The sequence below is a fragment of the Bos indicus genome, chromosome 27, assembly GCF_029378745.1.
Source record: "Bos indicus isolate NIAB-ARS_2022 breed Sahiwal x Tharparkar chromosome 27, NIAB-ARS_B.indTharparkar_mat_pri_1.0, whole genome shotgun sequence".
In the NCBI taxonomy this organism is placed as follows: domain Eukaryota; kingdom Metazoa; phylum Chordata; class Mammalia; order Artiodactyla; family Bovidae; genus Bos; species Bos indicus.
In genome coordinates, this window is record NC_091786.1 from 23,353,790 (window position 1) to 23,379,660 (window position 25,871).

The 25,871-nt window shown below is 39.6% G+C and overlaps 1 pseudogene; it reads right to left on the reverse strand.

Annotated features, from left to right (window-relative positions):
- Positions 1-25,513, reverse strand: part of LOC139180157 (DNA methyltransferase 1-associated protein 1 pseudogene) — a 181,879-nt pseudogene extending 156,366 nt beyond the window's left edge.
- Between the last annotated feature and the right edge of the window lie 358 nt (positions 25,514-25,871).

The window sequence follows — 25,871 nt, forward strand, 5'->3', positions numbered from 1 at the left end:
AATGATGTACAATGATCTGGGTCCCTGGCACAATGCCCTCCCCACATCACCCACCCCAGCCTAGTTATGGCCAGACCACACATGAAAGTAGTCAGAGTAAATTTAGGTCTGTGTTACAGTACTTGAATACCCGAACAAATGTAACATTTGTTATAAGAAGATTCAGAAAGTGAAAGTTGCTCAGTCGTGTCCAACTTTTTGTGACCCCATGGACTATACAGAATTCTGCAGGCCAGAATACTGGAGTGGGTAGCCTTTCCCTTCTCCAGGGGGTCTTCCCAACCCAGGGATTGAACACAGGTCTCCGGCATTGCAGACGGATTCTTTACCAGCTGAGCCACCAGGGAAGCCCTGAGAAGATTCAGAATTACGAGCAATTAAATCATTTAGAAGACAGTTGCACCAACACAGAAACAGCAAATAAGGAAAACCAGTGTCCATACTACGTCTGAGGAAATTATCTGTCTCCTTGGAGGCAGGCCATGTGGCCCTGAGTTTGTAGAAACTATGGGAAGAAAGCCACAAAATTGGTGTGTGTTGGTTGTTTCTTGTCACTTTCAGCAAAGATGAATAAGAGCTACTAAAGGCAATGCTAGCAAGTTTCTATGCTGAAATTGAAAGGAATTTGGCTCCTTTTTTGGATAGATTTTCATCACCCAATGTCTGAAATTTAAGGTGACTAAGAATCTGCTAAACTGGGGCTTTGTGGAATTGATCAAATCAATTGAAATAATTTTAAGATGTGAATCTCAAAAGGTAATTTTGGTGAGATAGAATTTTATAGTCCAAAAGCTTTCTCCCTAAAGACCAGACAATGTGAGCCACTTGAGCAGCTAAAAAGCAGATTAAAATTACAGCCTTATCCCCTTGGCTTATTTTCAAGTGGCAGATTCTCTCCAAGGATACACTTTTAAACTCACTATAGATGTGACTTCTGCAGATTAATGGACAATGAGGAACCCTCCAGATGGCAATATCTGGTATCACAGAGAACAAAGGACAAAAAGATTCTTCCAGAGAGCAAACCAGGAGATGACCTAACCAAGGAATTTACTCATCTACCAGTCTAGAACTCTTTTCTCTTCCTGTCCAGTAAGTTGCACATGATATTTTATACTGACCATTGACTTCGAAAATTCCCATTAAGGTCTTATTCAAATAGTAGTTTACAATATGGCCATTCCATCATTATTGTCCACTACATGTGCTGGGGGACAGGTAACTTATTTAAATCAGAGGTGATACATAGGGAGGAGGATATCTCAAATACCTAAGACTCTGAGTTGAAGATAGTCCCGGTACAGAAATTTAGATTGTCTTTCTTGGGAAGGAGTGCCTGTATTCTATACAGGGCAAAGAGAGAAAGTGTTGGTATTTGTGTGACCAGAATGATGCACATGGTAAAGACTATTTGTTTCCTAGTACCCATTCTTCCCTTATATAAGAGTAAATAGATACTGAGATTAATAGATTTTTAGCTGGCCTGCAGTTGCCAGAATATAGACTATATTCTTCAAATTTCTCAATATTCCCAAAATCCATATAACATAAAGCCTTGGCCAATGATATATCAGAAAAAAGTAATATGAACTCCTCAAAAAGTTAAACATTAAATTACCAAATGGCCCAGCAATTCCACTCCAATGTATGTATCTCAGAGAACTGTAAACATATGCAAAGACTTGTATATGTTTGCTCATAACAACATTATTTGTAACAGCCAAAGGTGAAATAAATCCAAATGTCCATCAACTGTTCAATGGATAAATGAAGACATCCATATGATGGAATATCATTCTTTAAAAGTATAAGATACAAATTTAAAAGTATAAGATACATACATATGATACAGCATGCTGCTGCTAAGTCGCTTCAGTCGTGTCCGACTCTGTGCAACCCCATAGACGGCAGCCCACCAGGCTCCCCCGTCCCTGGGATTCTCCAGGCAAGAACACTGGAGTGGGTTGCCATTTCCTTCTCCATGATACAGCATAGATTCACATTAAAAACATTGTTCTAAGAAGGAAATTACAAAAGGCCACACATTGTGTGACTCCATTTATAGGAAATGTCCAGAACAGACAAATCCACAGAAAAGAAAGTAAGTAGATGGTTGCCAGAAAATGGAGAAGTGGGAATTGGGAGGTAGGGGTTTCTTTTTGGAGTAACAGATAATTTTTAGAATTAGATATTGGTGATTATTGTACAAGTCTTAAAAAAAAACACTGAGTTATACACTCTAAATTTTTTAGGTGTGAATTTTGCATTTTGCAAATTTTATCTCAAAAAAAAAAAAAAAAAAAGTAATACAAGCAACTTGCAGGTCTTATAAAGGAGACATACACTCCCTCTCTCTCTCTTTCCTTCAGCTCCCTGGCTGGAAGGCAGATGTGCTGGTAGGAACTGTCTTGGATACACAGAGGAAGACAACTCACGAGGCGGAGAGAGACAGACGCTTTATGTCTGATACTGCAGCATTAACTAAGCAACCTTGGACAGCATTGTCCCAGTCAGTCAGGTGGAAGGTAATTAAAATTCAACTTAGTTTAAACCTTTGTTATTTAGGGTCTCGGCTACAGCAGCCAAACCTTTATTGTAAATCAAGTATTAAAAGGAAAATTATATAACTCAGAATTGCTGGTAAATTATTGTTATTACCTTTTAACTTCTGTCCTGTCATCCATTTAGACTGAGATTCTAAGCATAAAGCATGTTGAGAGATACAGGGTGGTGTGTCTGGGTGCATAAATGTTGTCCCTAGATAATCCTAAAATTAATTCTTCCTCTGACAGATGCTCCCCTTTTGCCTACTTAATCCCCTCAGCCAAATGTTCACAGGTAAACAGAAAAAAATAAAATCAGCTTTATGCCTAACATATCACAAGGGCTTAATAAACTGTAGATTTTTAGACACAACACTCACAGTTGGGGTATTGTTGGAGATTTTGACTTTTTTTCTTTTTATATGCAAGTTTTTCTCCAGGAAAACCATCATTTTTATTTGCCTTCTCCTTTTTAAAATGCACTCTTAGGTCTAAAATTGATTGCTGACTATACAAAGAAAAAATTTCTTTTTGAGTAATGTTCATTGCTGCTGCTGCTAAGTCGCTTCAGTTGTGTCCAACTCTGTGCGACCCCATAGACGGCAGTCTACCAGGCTTCCCCGTCCCCAGGATTCTCCAGGCAAGAACACTGGAGTGGGTTGCCATTTCCTTCTCCAATGCATGAAAGTGAAAAGTGAAAGCGAAGTCGCTCAGTCGTGTCCGACTCTTAGCGACCCTACCAGGCTCCTCTGCCCATGGGATTCTCCAGGCAAGAGTACTGGAGTGGGTTGCCAATTACTACCAATTAAAAAACAAATGAGAGCAGTCAGCAGCTATGATTGGCTCTGCCTAACTATAACTAAATGAACAAGCAGAAAAAATGAGAAATACTTGTGATAAGCTATTTTTTAAAAGCAACTCAGACTATTCATTTTTATACATTCTCTGGGGATAACAGTGCTCTTGAAAAGTTGCTGTTCACGTCCATGAGATGCAGAAACCAAATTCTAATCTCCAAAAACCTGTGTCATTCAGCCTGATGCATGGTGCCAAGTCACAGTTGGCAGCTGGGAAGAAAGACTGCTAAATTACTGTACTGTCTGACACCTTTAAATGAACCTTAAATGAACAATTCATCTCTTGAGCTCAATATGCTATAGGCATATTACTAAATGAAACCTAAAGAAATACTCTTTTATCGAGAATTTCCCTAATCCATAAGATCCCAGATAATTTAAAAAAACCTCAAATACACATTAAAATAATGTATAAGCTCAACATTATATGAGGCACCATTATTCATACTGAATATCATCTACTTTAGTTTACTGCAATTTTGTTAAATCAATTTATATATCTGAAACTTCTGACTTCTATTATTTTGCATAAATATCATAAATTGCAATAGCTGTCATATTGAGTAAAAGAGACTAGTGGAGTATAACCAGAAAACAAACTCAGGTGGCTTCCCCATTTCCTCATACCACAAAATGAAAACTGGGGCAATAAAAGCTCTTCCCGTCACTATGGTCACAAAACACAGAATCGGTTCAGTAACTGGAACGTTCGATTTCATCTAATAGCTAGTAAGTTGTAATTTCACTTAAGCATGTAGCTCGTTCCTGAAGCAGAAAAGCAGGGCACATTCAGTCAATTTCTCCTTCCCACTCTTTTCTCAGTTTTTATTCATGACGGTTCCGATGCTTCGGGAGGAAGGAGTGAGAAGGAACAGTGAAGCAGGAACAATGGTGGACATCTCTCACTTGGCTTTTCTGGATCTCACAGTGATCTACGCTGATGCCGTCTAGCCCTGGGGCCTTCAAAGTGGTTGCTCGCCTCAGGGGAGGTCACTCATCTAAAGGTTTCTTGATCCATGCATCTCTACTCCAAGTGGCCACACACACATGCTTTCTCAGATCCTGGATACCTGATGGTCCTCCTAACATTTTTCTCCTTCGTTCTGTTGCTTCTCAAGGCTGCTCTCTTACACAGGATATAAGAAGGCTCTGTTCCACGTGTTTAACGTATATGGCCCTGGTGCCAGGTACATAACAAAGAGCAAAAGCATCCTTGACTTGCTCTGACGAGCTCTATGTTAACAGAAAACTCTTCCCCCTGCCATCAGAATCACCACCCAATCACATTTCCTCACCTTTTAGATTGCTGAAGCATGAGTCAAACATCAATTTATTGTGTCCTCCGAGCTCAGGGGACGGGCATCAGACTTCCTGAGTGTCCCCATTAAGTCCCATGCCCTGAGCTTGAGCTGAAAGGATCTGATACGGCACACTGCCCTGCTAAGTCACTTCAGTCTGACTCTTTGCAACCCCATGGACCGTAGCCCACCCGGCTCCTCGGTCCATGGGATTCTCCCAGCAAGAATACTGGAGTGGGTTCCCATTTCCTTCTTCAGGGATCCTCCCGACCCAGGGACTGAACCCGCATCTCTTCTGTCTCCTGCCTTGGCAGGCGGGTTCTTTACCACTAGCACCACCTGGGAAGTCCCAGTACACTGTCAGAGCTCTCTAAAGCCTTCTTCAAACTCCTATTCCTTCCTCCAAATCAATTTCAAAAATCCATGAGTCAGTGATCAGCTGTGATAGCAAAGCCAGTTAGGAAACCTCCTTTCAAAGTTCTGCAGGGGATCCTGCCCCTGACTTTACAATGCAGTACTGTGTCCAGAGACCTCAGCAGAAACAGCAGCTGAAAAAGCTCCGGTTCAACATTCTTTCACATAAACAGTTGTCCCTCTCTTTTTCACTGCTGTTATTTTTTACCCCGTCAATCCAAATTGTTTTATTGGTTTGACTTTGGATCCTGAAAACAGGGACCTATATGGACAGTCAGAAAGCAGGACAGTATTGAGAAGTGAACATGCATCACTGGGTGAGCCTTCACCCCACTGCTGTTCTTTATGGAAAATATACCGTATTAGTCTTCTTGGCCGGAGAAGGCAATGGCACCCCACTCCAGTACACTTGCCTGGAAAATCCCATGGATGGAGGAGCCTGGTAGGCTGCAGTCCATGGGGTCGCTAGGAGTTGGACACGACTGAGCAACTTCACTTTCTCTTTTCACTTTCATGCATTGGAGAAGGAAATGGCAACCCACTCCAGTGTTCTTGCCTGGAGAATCCCAGGGACAGGGGAGCCTGGTGTGCTGCCATCTCTGGGGTCACACAGAGTCAGACACGACTGAAGTGACTTAGCATAGCATACTCTTCTTGGCTGGCATGACAAAGTACCACCCACTCAGGTGGCTTAAGTAACAGATATGTGTCTTCTCCCAATCCTGGAGTCTAGTGGTCTGAGATCAACATGTTGGTAGGGCTGGCTTCTCCTAATGCCTCTCTCCTTGGCTTGCAGCAGGCTGTCTTCTCCCTGTGTCTTCAGGGGTCATTCCTCTGTCCCTGTCTGTGTCCAAATTTCCTCTTCCTATGGTCATGTTGGAGAAGGCAATGGCACCCCACTCCAGTACTCCTGCCTGGAAAATCCCACGGACGGAGGAGCCTGGTAAGCTGCAGTCCATGGGGTCGCTAAGAGTCGGACATGACTGAGCAACTTCACTTTCACTTTTCACTTTCATGCATTGGAGAAGGAAATGGCAACCCACTCCAGTGTTCTTGCCTGGAGAATCCCAGGGATGGGGCAGCCTGGTGGGCTGCCATCAATGGGGTCGCACAGAGTCGGACATGACTGAAGTGACTTAGCAGCAGCAGCAGCATGGTCAGGTTGGATGAAAGTCCACCATAATGACCTCATTTCATTGAGGTCATGATTGATTAATCACCTCCTTAAAGTCCTTATTTCTAAATACAGCTCTACTTTAAGGTACTAAGGGTTCAGACTGCAACATATGGGTTTTTAGGGGATACAACTCAGCCCATAATAAACAGCTAAATAGCAGTCATTTTAGTGAGATTTATTAGACCATTGAGATAACTTTTTAAACTTATCACCAATAATAATCTTGAACCAAATGAACTACTACTCTGTATTTTTTTTTCCCCTTTGCATAAACTGTTGTATTACATCCTTTGTTTTCTTTACAAACTAAAGAGTTCACTTTTCTAAGTTTTACTTTCTGTACCAACTCAGAATCACCCATCTTGGTTTTATCATAATCTTATTAACTTATTAAGCATACAGCTTCTAAGCATATAAGCGCATCTCCCACCTCCTCCTCAAAAAAAAAAAAAACAAAGAGAAACAGTTAAAATGTTGGCTTAAACGTGTCCTGTGCTGTGCTCAGTCATGTCCGACTCTTGTGACCCCATGGTCTGACCCATGTAGCCAGGCTCCTCTGCCCATGGGAGTCTCCAGGCAAGAATACTGGAGTGGGCTGCCATGCCCTCCTCCAGGGGATCTTCCCCACCCAGGGATCAAATTTACATCTCCTACACCTCCACATATTTGGCTTTGATTAATAACAATAAGCCTTGGTTTCTTCTACAACGAAATGAGTATAAACAATGGTTCATCTTATAAATTTGTTGTGAGATTTAAAAGAAGGTGCTATATATTGAAAATATTTAGCATCACAGCCAACAGGTAAAAGAGACTGTTCTATAAACACTACTTATGTTTATTATTAATATCACATATAATTTTGACCATAAACATTGATAATATCTGTACTTTAAATTGCTGTATAGTATAAAATGTTTCAAATTAATCTAAAATACAAGCCATGCAAAAACTACACAATAAAAAATACTTGAGACTTGACACCTTAGTTGATTACTTCCTATTATAGGCATATTTACTGCCCTCTGGTGGCCACTGCCCTAACATGCTGCTGCTGCTGCTGCTAAGTCGCTTCCGTCGTGTCCAACTCTGTGCAACCCCATAGATGGCAGCCCACCAGGCTCCCCCGTCCCTAACATAGCCATTACTAAAGGAAGTGTGCACAAAAAATTCTAAATCATGGTCTTTTAGAAATTATCAATCTCTATTAATAATCAAGGAAATCATTAGATATAAGTGATTATACCCTTCCATTTGATTCTAAGAAACTAAATATCTCTGCCTTATAAAAAACCACAGTCTTTACAATTTTGTATGCTTAAAAAGATTCATTTGGAGAACTTGAGTTAGGAGACTTTCACAAGACTATAGTTTTGCTATCATTTAAAACACTTCACCAACTGAATTCTGAAAAAGCACTGAATTTGATCAGTGATTTCATAAGGATTATTTTCTTAAATATCTGTCCAAAGTTACATGGTTGCTCTTAAGGATTCATATGACAACCTTGCTTTATATCATCTCTTCTCAAGTGTGTATCTAGCTTAGATACAGCCCCATAGTCATTTTTAACATTTCCATAATATTTTCATATGAGTTTAAATACCCTAAATTTGAAGAGGTTAAAAATGTTAACACATGCCTGTTGTCTAGTCAGTGGAAATCCAGTCTTGATAATTTTAGCAAGAAAAATTAGAGTAATATGCAGAACATTGGATTTAAGAATGAATGCTTTTTAAACCAATTACAGAAAGCATCGATGACTGAAGCTGAATAAATGTGATACATCCCAGGGAAATTTAGTTAGTCCAAAGAAATCTCTATCTCAACCTCTTTTTACTATAACGACCAATTTAAAAGATAAATGTAAACCTGATAAGTTTACGTTTTTACACATAAAACCTAAAATAATGTTTAAATAATCACAAAATTAATTCAAATTAAGAAAATTAATTTCACAGTAGTCACTAAATTGCCAATTGTAACTTAAATATGATACTGTTTGGGGACAGGCGCTTTGAAAGGTCTACTCCACTGTGAGCCAGACAAGGACTCAACTCTCCCACATCATCTACCCTATTAAAACTCCCAAGAAATTTTGCTTCCTGTTGAAAATCTCTATTCCCCTTAAAACTTTGTTGCTGCCGCTGCTGCTAAGTCACTTCAGTCGTGTCCGACTCTGTGCGACCCCATAGATGGCAGCCCACCAGGCTCCCCTGTCCCTGGGATTCTCCAGGCAAGAACACTGGAGTGGGTTCTATAATTTAACCATATTCAGAGTTTCCTCTCCTCTTCTCTGAACTATTTTCTGACCTCTAGTTTTCTGCATCAGTAAGAATGTGATCAGAACTGAATTCGCTGAAAGGCTACCCCTGCATGTACCCGTCTGTATGTCTATGCTGCAACGCCATGTCTGGCTTCTTATATCAAATTACAAAATTGACAAGGCAAGTTCATTTATTATGCCTATGACCACATGCTGACATATATTCTGCTTGCAGCAGTTTTAAAACACATCAACAATTTTTTGGCAACTTATTCCATTAACAGGTAATATCTATAACCCCTCCCTTTGAATCTCGGTTGGCTTTACTGACCCATTATAATAGCATCAATAGAACACAGCAAAAGTGACATTATGTGACTTCCAAAGCTGGGTCACAAAAGACGCTGTTGCTTCGTCTTGCTCACTGGAGCACTTACGCTTGCAGCCGTGAGTTACCATAAAGAAGGTCCAAGCTGACGCCACCGTGCTGTCAGAAAGCCCAATCCACCAGAGAAACCACGGGGAAGTGCTCTGACTGAAAGATCTAGCTGCTACATTTACTCACATTAACTTCTGTGCATTAAATTTTACTTTGGCACCACAGAGCTTTGCCCTGTGTTCTTATGTTCTTCCCCTATTGATCAATGCATTTCCTGAGATTTTATCAAGAAAAATACTTGAAAACAAAAGGCAGTATTTCTAAACTTGGCTGATCATTCATAGAAAAGTTCAGAGATGTAAACAAAACATAACTCGGTATAAAAATTGGCCAGGGGCCTTCAACACCCTCCAGATGGAAACTTGAAGAATCCAAACATAAATCTTTGTTGTTGTTGTTAAAAAAAAGCTGATAGGTGATACTCTACTGTGTAGTCTGTTTAATGATAAATTTATCTAGAAAGGATTAGAGACTGAAGGGACATTTCTGGCTTGATATTTTCTGACATGTATTAATACAGTCATTTGCGCTTCTGTGTGTTTAGCAACTCACTGAGGAAAGCTTATGGAAATTATTACACCTGAACAGCTGTTGACTGGATTTTTAAAAAGAGAAAAAAAGAGGAAGCCACATCTTCCCATGCCACTTAAGTAGTTAAGAAAACACTATACGGACTTCATTTTTAATAATTAATGAGCACTGAACGCTGGAATAAGCAAGTTGTTGCTACCCTCAAATTATGAGAAAAAATATGTGAAACTTGGCCCAGGCTTTTTAAACTTCCAAAATTATGCTTATATGCACTCTTTCTTTAGGAGGTCAAAATTCCAAAAAGGATAAAGTTATTCTGCTTGAAGATAAGTAGATGTTAGTCAGTTATAACTAAAAACACATTTCCTCTGTTTGTCTAATCAACTCTTATTTTTTTCATTATCCAACATCCTACCAAATCTTTAAGGTACATTGATTGATTGTTGCATTCATAATTTTTCTGTGTCTGGGAACAATATATAGGCATCTGCAACAAATCTGGATCCTAAAAACGTTGCTTCTTTGGGACTGGTGCAAACAGTTTTCCAGTGATCCCAAGCACAGAACTGAGATGCAGGGCTTGCCAGTCAGTTATGTGGGGGTGGAGGTAGTCAACACCTTAAGTCATACATCAGTTCAGAGCAGGCAAGCGTGTAGGCTGGGAATTCCAGGCTCCTGTATGTGCGTGCATGTGTGTGTGGGTGAATTCAGTGCAGTCCCATGAATTCTTCTTTCAATGTGTTATCTGCTCAGTATGAACATGAAAAACAAAAATTTCTAATACTTTGTTTTCCTTTATGAGCAGAAATTAAGTATACAAACCAGAAAAATATGCAGGCATGTCAACTGTTATTTACTTATAAGGTATTGCCTATGTGCTATTCTGATACTGGGCTAAGTACTTTATTTCCTCTCTGATCTGTATTAATCTCTGTCCTTTTACTGACTTTAGGTTTTGTTCGTTCTTTTTCTGCTAGTAAGTACTCTGGAAAAAGCGCAATCAATGCTGAAAAACACAGATTTTGCAGATGAGGAAAATGAAGCTCACTGAGATTAAGGGACGTGTCCTTGATTTTGTAACAGTGATTTATATAACCGAAAGGAGGATTTGAACCTGGTTCCTTATTTCAGTGTCAGATTAGACTACAAAATAATTTTAATATTCAATAATCAACATAGTAAAATTCTTTCATTCCCAATCAACAAAAACGTTGCGGAAAATTTCTGAATAAAGAATTTTTTATCATTTCTTCAATCAATCAAAAAATCAAAATTTTTTTATCAATACTGCATTTCAGTATGAAACAGTTTACTTATATAAGTCTTCCTAGATCCATGAACTCCAACTTAATTCTTTATAAAAATGCAGCATTCTTGTAGTTTCTCTGTCAGAAGTGAAAATGACAGGTGAAAATGTTTAACCAGGTTAAACAGCCTGGTTTGTTTTAGATGTCAAGGCTCTCATACTTAAAAACAAATGTATTATTTATACATATTATTTGCCCATCTGTTGTCTTGTGACTAATTCAAAGCTAAAATTATAAAAATTGTTTTTTAATCAGTTATAAGTTAGATCAATAAATCTCATACAATAAGTATTGACTATAAATATACAGAGAAATGCATTTTTATGAAGTCAGTGACAAAAGCTAAGGCCTGAAAACAGAAACTGTAATGTTATTATCCATTATGACAAATTAATATATAGGTGTAAGTTTTCAATTTCTAAAGAAGAATATCAACATATTATAAAGGTATCAATCTATCACTTTTTTAAAAAATCTGTAATACAGATTTAATTTTAATTGAATTAAAATTTTTCTGACATTATAGGGTATTGAAAAGTGAGTAAAAGATTTTTAGTCTGCTTTTTTATTTCATTTTATAATTATGTTTGAAAATAGTAATATCACGTTTTAGAGAAAATGTTAAGTACATTAGGAATGTTGTTTGTGAGGTCTATAACATGCTTTTAGTAAAATTCTTTTTCTATTTAAAATAGTTAGAATGGATTCTGTTATCTGCAACTAAGAACTCCAACCTATAGGAAAGGAGGATGAAAGGGATTGTTTTAAAAGAGATTTCAAAGCCCAGAAGCCACATTGCACAACTGCCCTAAAATAAATACACAGAAGAATAACAAGAGCCTTGGGATTATTATGTCACATCTCTAAGACTCAAATAATATTACAACTTCACTTCGTATTTATTTTTAAATGATAGGAAATATTTCAGTGTCTACACCTTTCAATTTCCTTTTATCTGCAGGGCCTCCATTCAACCACATACTGATAATAATACTAAATATACTGAGTTTCATTTATGTATCATATGTTAAAACATACAGAAATGGAAATAAAGCCTACATTTTGCCTTCAATGAATTTACTGTGCCATTTGATCAGGAAGACACATTAAAAAGGAAAGTTGCACAGCTCGAAGGTCAATAACACAAAAGGTGATAGGACAGTTCTAAGCAAATTAAAACACTGAAAGTTTTACAAGTATGTATTATTAACTTTCCTATTGTTTAACATTCAGTATGCCATTAGGTACAAAGTTGTATGAATGCTTGTTTTGAGTTATAAGTAATAATAACAAAAAGAAGAGCTGACATTAGCTGTTTCTTTTGTGCTAGATACTTCTTGATACTGCATTTGCTTGAAATTATGAACTGAGATTATTTTGAAACTTGAGCTAGCTTTAAACCTTAAAAAATCAAAAATCAAAGTCATGAAATAAATACAAATCAAACTTATGGGATTACAATTTATCAGGGGTAAATAAAGTTATATTCTTGTGCTTTTTAACTTTTTTTAATTGTTTACAAATATAATGCATTTTAAACACATTTCCCCTTTCTTGTGTTCTTGTTTCCTGTTCTCTATGTACAGTCAAAGGCTTCTTCCCTTCCACAGACATGTCATTCTAGATATGTATCACTGCACATGCGACCCTACAAAACCATGCACACGGCATGCTCCCCTGTGTCTCTGGGCTATCTCCGTCATTAGTGAAAGTATATGCATTACCACACAGTGCAGACGCTATAAACCACCTTATGTAGGAACGATCTACACTGCCGTCTGCATCCTAAACATCATTTTTACCAGGTGAAAGCACTTCTTTAGGTAATTGATTTTACCTAATTGTTCATTTGTTCTCCACTATGGTGTATTAAATAAAGCAGCTCATAAAGTGTAAATAAAATGCGTAAGTGCATTAACAGTCTTCTCAAATGCTTTTTAAAGGTAAAACTTTTTGTAATCAGTATTAACTAATTTCTGTAAGAGCCTGATGCAGTATGAATTCATTTGATGTTAATATAGGTGCCATTTTCTTCTGGAGGGCAGTGATAATAAGAAACTGAGAAGGTATATGTCTGAAGAGATAAACAGATTATAGTTTTAATAAAAACTATGAATCTCTTTAGTAGCCCACTAAAGTGGAAAGATTGAAGGCAGGAGAAGAACGGGACAACACAGGATGAGATGGCTGGATGGCATCACCAACTCGATGGACCTGAGTTTGAGTGAACTCCGGGAGTTGGTGATGGACAGGGAGGCCTGGCATGCTGCAGTCCATGGGGTCACAAAGAGTCGGACATGACTGAGCAACTGAACTGAAAGTGGAGATACTAAATGCTACCAGATACCAGAGGCTAAAATTTAGAAATAACTTAAGAAATAACTAAGAAATAGAGAATAGCCAGTCTTTGAACACCTCCGCTCATTCTCTCACACCTAAAGCTTACATAGGTCCTCAGTTCAGTTCAGTCTCTCAGTCGTGTCTGACTCTGCGACCCCATGAACCACAGCATGCCAGGCCTCCCTGTCCATCACTAACTCCCGGAGTTCACCCAAACCCATGTCCATTGAGTCGGTGATGCCATCCAACCATCTCATCCTCTGTCGTCCCCTTCTCCTCCTGCCTTCAATCTTTCCCAGCATCAGGATCTTTTCAAATGAGTCAGTTCTTCATATCAGGTGGCCTAAGTACTGGAGTTTCAGCTTCAACATCAGTTCCTCCAATGAACACCCAGGACTGATCTCCTTTAGGATGGACTGGTTGGATCTCCTTGCAGTCCAAGGGACTCTCAAGAGTCTTCTCCAACACCACAGTTTAAAAGCATCAATTTTTCGGCGCTCAGCTTTCTAGATAGTCCAACTCTCACATCCATACAGGACCACTGGAAAAACCATAGCCTTGACTAGATGAACAAAGTAATGTCTCTGCTTGCTGTCTAGGTTGGTCATAACTTTCCTTCCAAGGAGTAAGCGTTTTTTAATTTCATGGCTGCAATCACCATCTGCAGTGATTTTGGAGCCCAGAAAAATAAAGTCAGCCACTGTTTCCACTGTTTTCCCATCTATTTGCCATGAAGTGATGGGACTGGATGCCATGATCTTAGTTTTCTAAATGTTGAGCTTTAAGCCAACTTTTTCACTTTCCTCTTTCACTTTCATCAAGAGGCTCTTTAGTTCTTCTTTACTTTCTGCCATAAGGGTGGTGTCATCTGCATATCTGAAATTATTGATATTTCTCCTGGCAATCTTGATTCCAGCTTATGCTTCCTCCAGCCCAGCGTTTCTCAAGATGTAAGTAAATCCTATCACACCGAAATGTGTGTTCAGCAACTCAGATGCCTCCTCCTTTAGCATTACACCACCTCCCACCAGTCCTTCTCCACCAGGGGGTCTAGTGCCTTTGAAATCCTACTTCTGCTTGTCCCCAATACCACCCCAAAGTCTTTCATCACAAAAGCAGCAGATTAAGGTATTAATTCAAAGGATTAAAAAGAATGAGGTATGGATTTCACCCTCAAATAGACTGTGCATTTTTTAATGTTAAAAAGATAAATCCATTAAGATTGTTCCAAACCCAAAATTACAGTCTTCAGACAAGGAGAAAAAGTCCAAAAAATTATAAAAACCTTTCATTTGAATTTCAGAACACAGCAATTACAGTCTTACTTCAACTGACCATTACCTTTGCTTTACAGATTTAACCAGAATCTGATTCCCATGTGCATGCCCATTCTCAAAAATTTCAACTGCCTTGAAGCTTCTGCATTACCTGTACACAACAGGAACACCAACGCCTTTCATCAGCCAGTTACACCTAGAGTTATTCCACCCCCAAGCTGCTACTTCAGACCCGTATTACTCACACAGTGACCTTTATCCTCCTTAGCAATATCATTCTTTTGCTGAAAACTAATGGGCTTTCTCTTTACCTAATTTCCAGCATCATCATCAGTGACTTCAATATCCAAATTTATTACCGATCCATAAGCCTGACCTTATAGTCCTGTGATTTCATCTCCTCTAACCTTCAACTGTACTCCATTCAGCCGCCTACTCATATGGTCACCCTCTCATTACATTTTTCTCCTTATCATAAAATTTGTGCCTCTGTTAATTTATAGTCACTGACCTCAACAAAGGAACACTTTACAGCAACTCTTGTTTCCAACTTGCCATCTCTTCAAAGTTCCAATCCTCATCACATTTCCCATCAGCCTCAATTTTTTTTAAATAACTATTTTTCTCAAATAAAACCTTATATAAACACTAGCAAAGAAAACAGATGATGTACATTTACAGATTTAATGGTATACATTTATTTTTATAAGTTTATATTTACCATTTCATCAACCTCAAATTTTATCCGACTTATTTTGACGCAAGATATGCAACCTATCAGAAGATAACTTCTACAGTTCTTGCAATAAACATGCAAACCCATCTGCATCTATCCCTTCCTGCCTCTCTGCTTGAGAGAGAAGAGCTTACCCTCTTTGCATCCAAAACCTTCATCTTCTGCTTATAATCCCATTTTCTCCAACTCCACATAAACGTATCCAGTTCTAGAAACTTCACTTTTCAACCATGCATCCCCTCTTCTCCCTGCTGGCTTCTTCTCATTAGCATTTAAATCTCCTAAATTCTTCCTCCAACCCAAAACAAAGTATATCCTCCCCATCTCTCTCCTCCTTTCATGATCAAAGCCTTGAAAGAACTTTTTTTTTTTTTTTACATGCAGTGATTGAAATTCCTCACAGCTCATGATTCCCCCATTTGCTTCTCCTTCCAGGTTTCTCAGGGATATAAAGAAACAAGCAGGCATCAACTCAAGGGAGCCAACTGTGTGCACCTTTCCCCAGCTTCACAAGGATGTAACACTGGTAGCTCAAAAATAGCAGCAGGGATGTTTACCCCATGCAAACTGGCAAATGCTACAATGCTATGAATCAGTTTGTTTATTTGCCAGCACACTGCTGTTTGTCTTCTATGCCGGCTGCAGCTCAGTCTCTTCAGTCATGTCCAACTCCTTGCGACCCTACGGACTGTAGCTTGCCAGGCTCCTCAGTCCATGGGATTCTGCAGGCAAGAATACTGGAGTGGGTTGCCATGCCCTCCTCTGTATCTTCTCCTACAATTCTCCAAATGGCATGTTTTTAGCACTTCTTAGATGCTACTATAGAAACACTAACATCCCATTCTTTTCATTCTCAGCAATTCAAATATTACCAATGTACTGAGAATTCTCACATTATGCCACCACCCCAAAACTCACTCCATAAATCTACCCAAATCCTCCATGTTTCTCTTCATTTAAATTGATTCATGCTCATGTCAACCTTACATAAAGTTTCTTTGAAAAGCTGAGTGCCCTCTGCAATTTTTCAATAAGTGACTCACTTGGTTGCTCAAGCAAGAAAACTGGGTATTATCCTTGACTCTTCAACCTTCCTTCTTTACCAGTGTATTCTGTCTCCTAAACATTTCTCAAAATCACAAACTTCTTTTCTTTTGTTGTTCTATAGCCACGAGCCATAATTTAAGTTACGTGAACACCCTTCTAACTCATTTCTTTGCATCCAGAATTGTTCCAGCTCAATCCATTAGCTTCACTACAACAATAATAGTGTTTTTTAAAAAACAAATATAAAGGCCATGTTATTCTCCTACTTAAAACCCTAAATGCTTCTAACAGTCTAAAATCTTTCCATAGTTCACTAAATATTTTCTAACCTGGCTCCTGTTGCCCTCCAGGTTCACCCCTCTCTTTTCTAGTTTTCTGTATGCTACAGCCCTTTCAAATGACTTCAGTTTCCAATTTTTGGCATGCTTTCCCCTTCTGCACCACTTTCTACCTCCCAAAGTTCTCTACTTCTTCTTGTGCTATTCGTTGTTGCCTCTAACTTTTAATTCAGTAATGATTTCTCCTTCTACACCTTTGCTTTTGAATTCTGTAGTCGTCTCTCCGTGTCCTTCGAGGACCGGTTCCAGGATACCCCTCGGATACCACAATCTCCAGATGTTCAAAACTCTTGCATTAAATGGGATAGTATTTCCACATTTTATAACTGTTTTCAAAGAATTACATTACCATATAGTATGCCTCTCTCTCTTGTAAACAAAGATACTGCTTATCAGCCTATCAGCACCACTGTTTTGTCTTTAATGTAACAAAAATTTAATACATTTAGAGACATGACTATTAAACTAGGTGCCGTAAAAACTGTATAAAGCTTCATTCAGTGTATAGTTCAGACTACTGTGAAGCAATCTTATCCACTGAACTAGGCTACCATTAAGCAATCACACTGCTTCTTAACTATCAATGTACACATCTTTATACATGTAAGTAAACATGAATCTCTCTTTCACGTTATCTTTTCACCTTTGATGCCAAGTCTTAGTAATATGTATAACATCCACATTGTTTTCTATCACATGAGATAATACTGATGAAGGTACTTAGACACAAATGATTCGCTTTCATCTTTAAACAGATGAAATAAAGTTAGGCTATTAGATAAATATAGTTCATACTATAAATGTATTTTCTCTTTATGATTTTCTTAATAACATTTTCTTTTCCCTAGCTTTATGTAAAGATACAGAATTGAATGTTGTTACTGTTGTTTAGTCATGGCTGACTCTTTACAACCCCATGGACTCAAGTCTGCCAGGTTCCTCTGTCCATGGAATTTCCCAGGTAAGAATACTGAAGTGGATTGCCACTTCCTTCTCCAGGGGATCTTTCTGACCCAGTGATTGAACCTGTGTCTTCTGCTCTGGCAGGCAAATTCTTTACTACGGAGCCACCAGTGAAGGCCAAATTATTGATTATATAATGCATGTGTGCTAAGTCGCTTTAGTCACGTCTGACTCTGTGTGACCCCATGGACTGTAGCCCAGCAGGCTCCTCTGCCCATGGGTTTCTCCAGGCAAGAATACTGGCAAGGGTTGTCATGCCTTCCCTCCAGGGGATCTTACCAACCCAGGGATCAAACCCACGTCTCTCATGTCTCCTGCATTGGCAGGCCGGTTCTTTACCACTGGCACCACCCGGGAAGCCCATATAACACATGAAAGTGAAAGTCACTGTCGTGTCCGACTCTATATAGTCCATGGAATTCTCCAGGCCAGAATACTAGAGTGGGTAGCCATTCCCTTCTCCAGGGGATCTTCCCAAACCAGAGATTGAACCCAGGTCTTCCGCATTGCAGGCAGATTCTTTACCAGCTGAGCCACAAAGGAAGCTCATATAACACATATTACATACAAAATATGTGTTAATCAAATGTTTATCAGTAAGGTTTCTGATCAACAGTAGATTACTGACAGTTACATTTTTGTGAACTAGTCAAAAGCTATATACTGATTTTCCACTGTGCATGGGGAGCAGTGGTTAGTGCCACTAACCCCAACACTGTTCAAGGGTCAACTGTAATGTGAAGACTAAGAATATCATAAGAACAAAATTCTCTTTTGCAAAGTGCAATAATCTGAGCCAATAGTCCCTAGTATAAGGTAAAGACTTCAAATATATCTTATTTTATCTTATTTATGCATAATATAAAAATATCAAAGCACAAAGAAAGGTACATCACAGGTCTCTCTCAAAGTTTGCTTACCCTGAATACATGCTAAATATATACAGTTACAGAGCATCATCTAAAAAGTAAGTGAATGATTCCCCCCTTCACTCAAAAAAACAAAACAAAACAAAAAAAAAAACTTTGCAAGTACCTGCATGTGTGAGGCTGTGTGCATCCCACACCGACCTGAGCAGACATGTGGTAAAATGAGACAACTGTTTGAGAAAGTTCTGCCCCCAGATGCTGTGTCCTGTGGTTTGCTGGGCAAATGTTAGTAACCTTCCACTTACTTATTTAGACTTCAAGTGCCACAATTAAAAGTGCTTTAACTTTCAAAATGGATAGTCACAAGAAACCATCGATTAACCACTGCTGCCTTTATTGGTCTCAGTTAAAACACTAAGCTACCTAGGAAGGCATGCAAGACTAAGGACAATGAGAAGCTTCAGAATGAAAAGTTTGGGAAAGAAATAGAGTGGAGTGAGAGCTGGGCAACGGGGCCAAACGAGGCCACAGAGACTGGAAGGGCAAGGAGCGCTTCCAAAAGAGAAGCAGAGGGAGCTCGGCTATGTCACAGTTTGGTCAAGGGCTGTTCCAGCCAGGGATCATTATACTTGCTTTTCTCCTTTAACAGAGTCTAAAAAACATAAAGGATCTGGTCTGGCCCAGGCCTCTTTCAGGCAGCATTTTTTTTTTTTTCTAACAGAACACAATGTAGCCACCCCCATGAAGTGAAGTAAGTCGCTCAGTCATGCCCTACTCTTTGCGACCCCATGGACTGCAGCCTCCCAGGCTCCTCCTTCCATGGGGTTTTCCAGGCAAGAGTACTGGAGTGGGTTGCCATTTCTTTCTCAAAGCCACCCCCATAGAGAGTCTGAAAAGTCTCCAAAGGGGACAGTATACTCAGGGCTGCTCCATCTCTGCTTCTCCAGATTGGCCAGAGAAGTAAAGAAACGTCCTCTGAAAAATCTTTCACAGTGGATAGTACTGAGGGTTTTTACCCAACTTTATTAACTATAATTAACACATGCTGTGCTTACTTCCCATTTCAGACTTTTTCTTTTTTAAAAGAAACAGTCAGGACAAGACATACAGTGAACATTTAAACCTAACATCTCTTTCCTTTAAAAAAAAATTAACCAAATATATTATATTTTAAAAAACAGATACATTTTAATCTGCTTACTATGGCTCAATGAAGAATCATTGCCCTATAATTCAAATATTTAAATCGTACATTTTTTTCCCTAAGCAGTCCCAGAACAACTTAGTATGAGTGGATTCAACTGATTTTCAAATATCAGAATCCAAATGTTCACACACAGCTTTCTGGACCTTTTTTGGTAATGTTTTTAATATTTATTGTTGTTGCTTAGTTGCTAAATCGTATCCAACTCTTTTGTGATCCCATGGACTGCAGCCTGCCAGCTCCTATGTCCATGAGATTTTCCAGGCAAGAATACTGGAATGGGTCGCCATTTCCTTCTCCAGGGGAAACTCGTAAATTTAATAGCTTCATAAAGCCATATTTTATGTAACTAAAAATTTGTATTCGAATGCTATAGTTAACTTTCAGTTCAGTTGCTCAGTCGTCCAACTCTTGGCAACCCCATGGATTGCAACACACCAAGCCTCTCTGTCCATCACCAACTCCCAGAGCTTACTCAAACTCATGTCCATTGAGTCGATGATGCCATCCAACCATCTCATCCTCTGTCGTCCCCTTCTCCTCCTGCCTTCAATCTTTCCCAGCATCAGGGTCTTTTCAAATGAGTCAGCTCTTCGAATCAAGTGGCCAAAATATTAGAGCTTCAGCTTCATCATCAGTCCTTCCAATGAATATTCAGGACTGATTTCCTTTAGGATGGACTGGTTGAATCTCCTTGCAGTCCAAGGGACTCTCAACAGTCTTCTCCAACACCACAGTTCAAAAGCATGAATTCTTCGGTGCTCAGCTTTCTTCATAGTCCAACTCTCACATCCACATATGACTACTGGAAAAACCATAACTTTGACTAGATGGATCTTTGTTGGCAAAGTAACTTTAATGAGTATGAAATTCTCAATGCGCTTTTATTTATTCTCCTAGAACTTCCATAGTTACTCTGGAATGCCATGAAACTATGGTTTTAAAATTCAGTCTCAAAAACTTTCAAAACACCCTGAAATATTTATGTATATTTATATGTACAGACTATATAAGCACATATAATATGTATATGTGTGTGAGCTCAATAGCTCAGTCCTGTCTGATTCTTTGTGACCCCATGGACTCTAGCCTGCCATGCTCTTCTGTCCATGGAATTTTCCAGGCAAGAATACTGGAGCAGGTCACCATTTCCTCCTCCAGAGGATTTCCCCAACCCAGAGATCAAACCCGCATCTCCAGAATCTCCTGCACTGGCAGGTGGATTCTTTACCACTGAGCCAGCTGAGAAGCCTAATATGTATGTATATATGTATAATATACGCACATATACCTATAATATGTCTATACAAAATATATTATGTGTATATATATTTCAAGCTGTTTTGAAAGTCTTTTTTTGAGATTGAGAATTTTAAAAACATATATACACATACATATATATATTTATATACACACATACTGTGGAAACAGTTGTTTGATATTGAAATAAAGGACAGTCATTGAACTATTTACACACTTGATGTATGCTCCTTTTCAAATTACCTAAGACATGGTATTTCAAACACTGAGTCTAAAGGTAATCTGAGTGAAGAGATCAAGTCATTGTGCTTAAGAAAAGCGAACAGACTGTACATCACTGTAAAATATTCAGATTCATTCAAATGACTTTCACATTCCCTTATCAATGATAAATGTCTCTAAAGGAATGTTGTCTATATATTTTTTTCTGATGACAGAATTTTCCAAGTTAGAACAAAAGTTTGAATCTAGTTATAAGAGTCTATCATTTTTAGGACAATAATGTTAGTGTTGATATCCCTTTGGCAAGTCTTGAGTATATTTCTTTTTGCTTTTTGTAATGAATGGTACAAACTTTAGGATAAATCATCTAAATAACAGCATCTATTTTTCACTTATTGACTAAGGTTTGTTGAAATAGTCACAAGGCTGAAAATTCTGTAAGAGTTATCAAATCAATATATTATAAGATTCAAGAAATGGTAAAATAATAATGTAAATCAAAAGCCAGGAAAAAAACATTATGAATTTTAAGTATAATGTTAACATTATAAACTCATTAGACAACCTATAAATGGAAATACTAAATTTTGGTATTGTTTGTAGAATGCTTCTTATAGAAGTGAGATCTCTTTACAATCTTTAACTCTAGTAAAGGAGAATAGCTTGAGGTCTTTTTTTTTTTTTTTTTTTTTTTTTTTTACTGAATCTTGAAGTTTCTACTTGGTGATTTCTCAAGTTATAAAACATTAATGAGCATTACAAGCACTATTTCACAAACTACAAATTAAAGTTCTAAAGCATTTAAAAAGGCTACATTTAAAGGCTTAAGAGCCTACACTTCTGATTACACAGAAGTTATCCCATGAGAGATTTCTAAGTAAGGGTTGGCCAAAAAGGTCACTCAGGTTTGTCCACAAGATCTTATGGACAACCTTGAATGAATTTTTTCAGTCAACCCAATAAAATAATAATGAAAACAAGGTAAAAAGTAACTGCATGATTCTAGCGTGGCCTGATGATAGCTGCTACTATGTCCTGACAGCCATGGAAAACAGTCTCCACATCTCCAAGGAAAACCAGACTTTAAGGTCTCCCAGCATTGAATTCAATGGCACCCCACTCCAGTACTCTTGCCTGGAAAATCCCATGGATGGAGGGGCCTGGTGGGCTGCAGTCCATGGGGTCACAAAGAGTCAGACACAACTGAGTGACTTCACTTTTCACTTTCATGCATTGGAGAAGGAAATGGCAACCCACTCCAGTGTTCTTGCCTGGAGAATCCCAGGGACAGGGGAGCCTGGTGGGCTGCCATCTATGGAGTCACACAGAGTCAGACACAACTGAAGCGACTTAGTAGCAGCAGCAGTATTGAATTAGATCCACTTTTTCTAAATAATTTTATAAATAATTTCTAAATAAGTTTCTAAAATAATCTTTCAGAATCAGTGAGCTATTAAAACTGGGCACATATCCCCCCAGAAATTGGTAAGATTGTTTTTGGTAAAATTATATCAAATAATAAAAACAAAACTTTATTTTGCATTCTGTGTCCCTTCATGGAATTTGCAATCCAACAGGAAACATACAAAGAATATCTGAAAAACCAAGCTATAGCAGGATATAACAGAGTTATGAAACCGGGTTGTTTTCTCTCCTCACATGTTCCTCGTTTCTGACCATGCAAATGGTAAACTGAGGACTTCTTAAAGTGAGGTCTACAGCAAGGTAGAAAAACAAAGGTGGCTTTGAAATACTTTCATTTCTAGCTGTTTTCTCCAAAATCCTAAGACTTTGGGGAACTCAAATGAATTTTGATTTCCACCAAAGGCAACAGACTCAAGGAAAGGGTTTCCACAGTATAAAATAACTGTCCTAGCCTTTTGTTGATAGGGGAAGGGATGGTGAAGTAGGGGCTAAAACAAAAGGAAATAAAAAGGAAAATCAAAATGACATACAAATCAAAGCAAGAATGTCCAGAGTAAATGGTGAACAGGTTCACATCAAGAAAAGAACCATGAGAGACGGCTGTTCTTGATCAAGGACAAAGCTGTCCCACAGGACTACAGAGAGCAGAGCACACAAACTAACAACACAAACATCACACAATCAAGTTTGGCTCAGGGAACAACAACCATTATCGTCTGATATCATCTACAGAAGATTTCAATTTATTATCAGCTAACACACTGCCCAACAGCCAAGCAGGAAGGAGATGCCTGAGTCACAAATTGTATACATAGCACCTGAATCTCTTCCTGATACCATCTCTACGCACAAAGCTTTAGAATTCTTCACCTGAAGCCAATACAACTTTGTAACTCGACTGCACTTCAATTAAAAAATCTTTTTAAACCTTAAGGATTATTTCGAGCCCAAGAAGAAACAGGTGATACACTGAAGATCTGGTAGGCAGATAGGGTTGGCAAAACTGATATAAGCCACCTTGAATCTGTGTTTAGACTCTTCCCCAAGAATACAGTCACTATGTATCTTAAGAGGGAATTTACACTTCCAGAGGAGTTTAGCCGAGTACTAGGATGTAGAAAGTCACATTTAAAAATCACTGCTCAAAAAAAAAAAAACACACTACAAATCACTACAAATATTTTCCTAGGGTTTAAATATTACGTCAGGAATTTTAAGGAAAATATTAAGCGATTTATTGGTAATTCAAAGCATAATTTTTACACATTAAAACAGAATAGACTTATTATGGAACAGAACATGAAACTAAAGTACTAAGTATTATAGCCTTTACCTTCGGATTTAAAAATATTCCCTTCGACTCTGCCCTAGAGTTTTAGCTCCCTCTCCTCTGGGAATAAAATTCTTCAGTAGGAAATGTAATAAACGCTGTTACACGATAACATGTGAAATTCACTGTGAATCTTTGGGGTACTCTTTATCTTTGGGGGTATAAAAACTTTAAAAACGAGATTCCATTGACAAAGTATGTTACAAACTACATACTGAAAGAGGCAAATATTTATATAAACATAGGTGATTTAAACAGATATGAAGAAGCATTTCATACTTTGATGTGGAAAGTTACTCCCTTCATCCTCATTTAGGTAAAAAGGATTTGGGTTGTTTTTTTTCCGACTCACCAGCTCTACGCAGCCGCATCCTTCACCCCTTGCGGCCTCTCAGGGTTTCTTGGTTTTTTCAGAGAAGAGGAGCTGGAGATGATTCCCGTCGCTTCCTCGTGGACGCAATGGGTGCGATGATGGTAGACGATGGTGCCCTTGCTAGGAGCAGGCCCCAGGCCAGGTTCAGGCTCCGCCAGGGCCAACACCGACGCTGGGGCGGCAGCCTCGCAGCACCCAGCCGGGGCCAGCGTCCGGGGCTCGTCCCCACGGGTGGCACCATCCTGCTCTAGCTGGTCCACCTGCACCAGCTCGGGCCGCGCCTCGCCGAGCCTGCGCACCAACCCCTCCTCCGGGCTCAGCTCCACACCCAGCACTGGTTCCAGGCCTTGATAGTCTGTTCCATAGACCCTAGCAGCTCCATCTGCTAAGGTAGTCATGCCTGTAGTCTCAGAACAACCGGCTTCTTGGCCCCTTTTTTGTGAGGTGACTGCGTCAGGAGGACGTTGCTAGGCAGCCCGGCCAGCAGCCGTCAGAAGTTCCTGCACTCCCCACTACGCTGCTTCTGCCGGGACTAGATCTGGAGCAGCTTATATAGTGGGTACTCTTCCGCCGTCGCGTGCTTACTGGCAACTTACAGCAATGCTTCAGTTGTTCCTTCCACCGTCGCCAGTGCCAAGCATCGAACACTGGTACCCCGAGGTCTGTGCGTTGTCCAGATCTCGGCCTGGACGTTGGCCAGCTCTGCTCAGACGCGGTAATACCGCTCCTTCAAGTCCTCCACAGGTGGCTCCGTCAACTGCTGGCGATCATCCCAGGCATGGCGAATGACAAAAGGGAGACCAAAGCAGCGGCTGAGGTCAAAGAGGTGGCCAGTTTCTGCCTCTGTTTGAGTGTCTTGGTGAAGCCAGAGCTGGTACTCCTGCTCTGAATGCACGGGCACCAACAGTCTTATCGAACGTGGGCAAGGGGACAGCCTTGCCCTCCTCAGCTGCCTGTCGCCAGTGGAAGAACGGGCTCCATCCTTGCATGCTGGGTTGGTGGATGGCATCCACTTCCAGGGCCACGTCTTCTTGGTGCCCAACTTGGCCCTCACGGTGCGGTGGCCTTGCCCGTGTCACTGGATAGCAGTGAGTCTACATCCTTCTTGTCAGACTAGAGCAGCGGTAGACTTCCGGGTGCACATCCGCAGACTTCTGGAAGGCCAGGACTTCGTAGGACTTCTTGGACTTTTTCTTGTCTGGCTTGATAATCTGCTTCTTGCTGATGGTCCCGGAAGCCCTGTGCCTCTCTCATCCCCCAGTTCTAGAATCTCCTACACATTTGTGCCCACAGCCATGGCGCCGGGAGATGAATGCCTGGATTTCCAAGCTGCAGCCAGGTGGCTCCTCTATAGCCGCGAAACCATGGACCGTTTTTTTGTGGGGGGGGGGGCGGGGGGAGGAGGAGAAAGGGATGCAACAACTTTATTGAAATAAAATCTAATGAGAACTTAAAAGGAAGTGCTTAGACACCTCCTTTCACGCTCAGGACCAAGTGGCTAAGAATGGATTCTTTGAGGATGTTGTGGTCACAGAGGGCATGCCTATCTTCCAGCTTTTTCCGGGTTCTTGTATGGTGTCTGTATCAGCCAATGTCGGCTCGCAGGCAGTAACCAAACCAGTCGTTTGAATTGGAAAATTTGAATATGAATAATT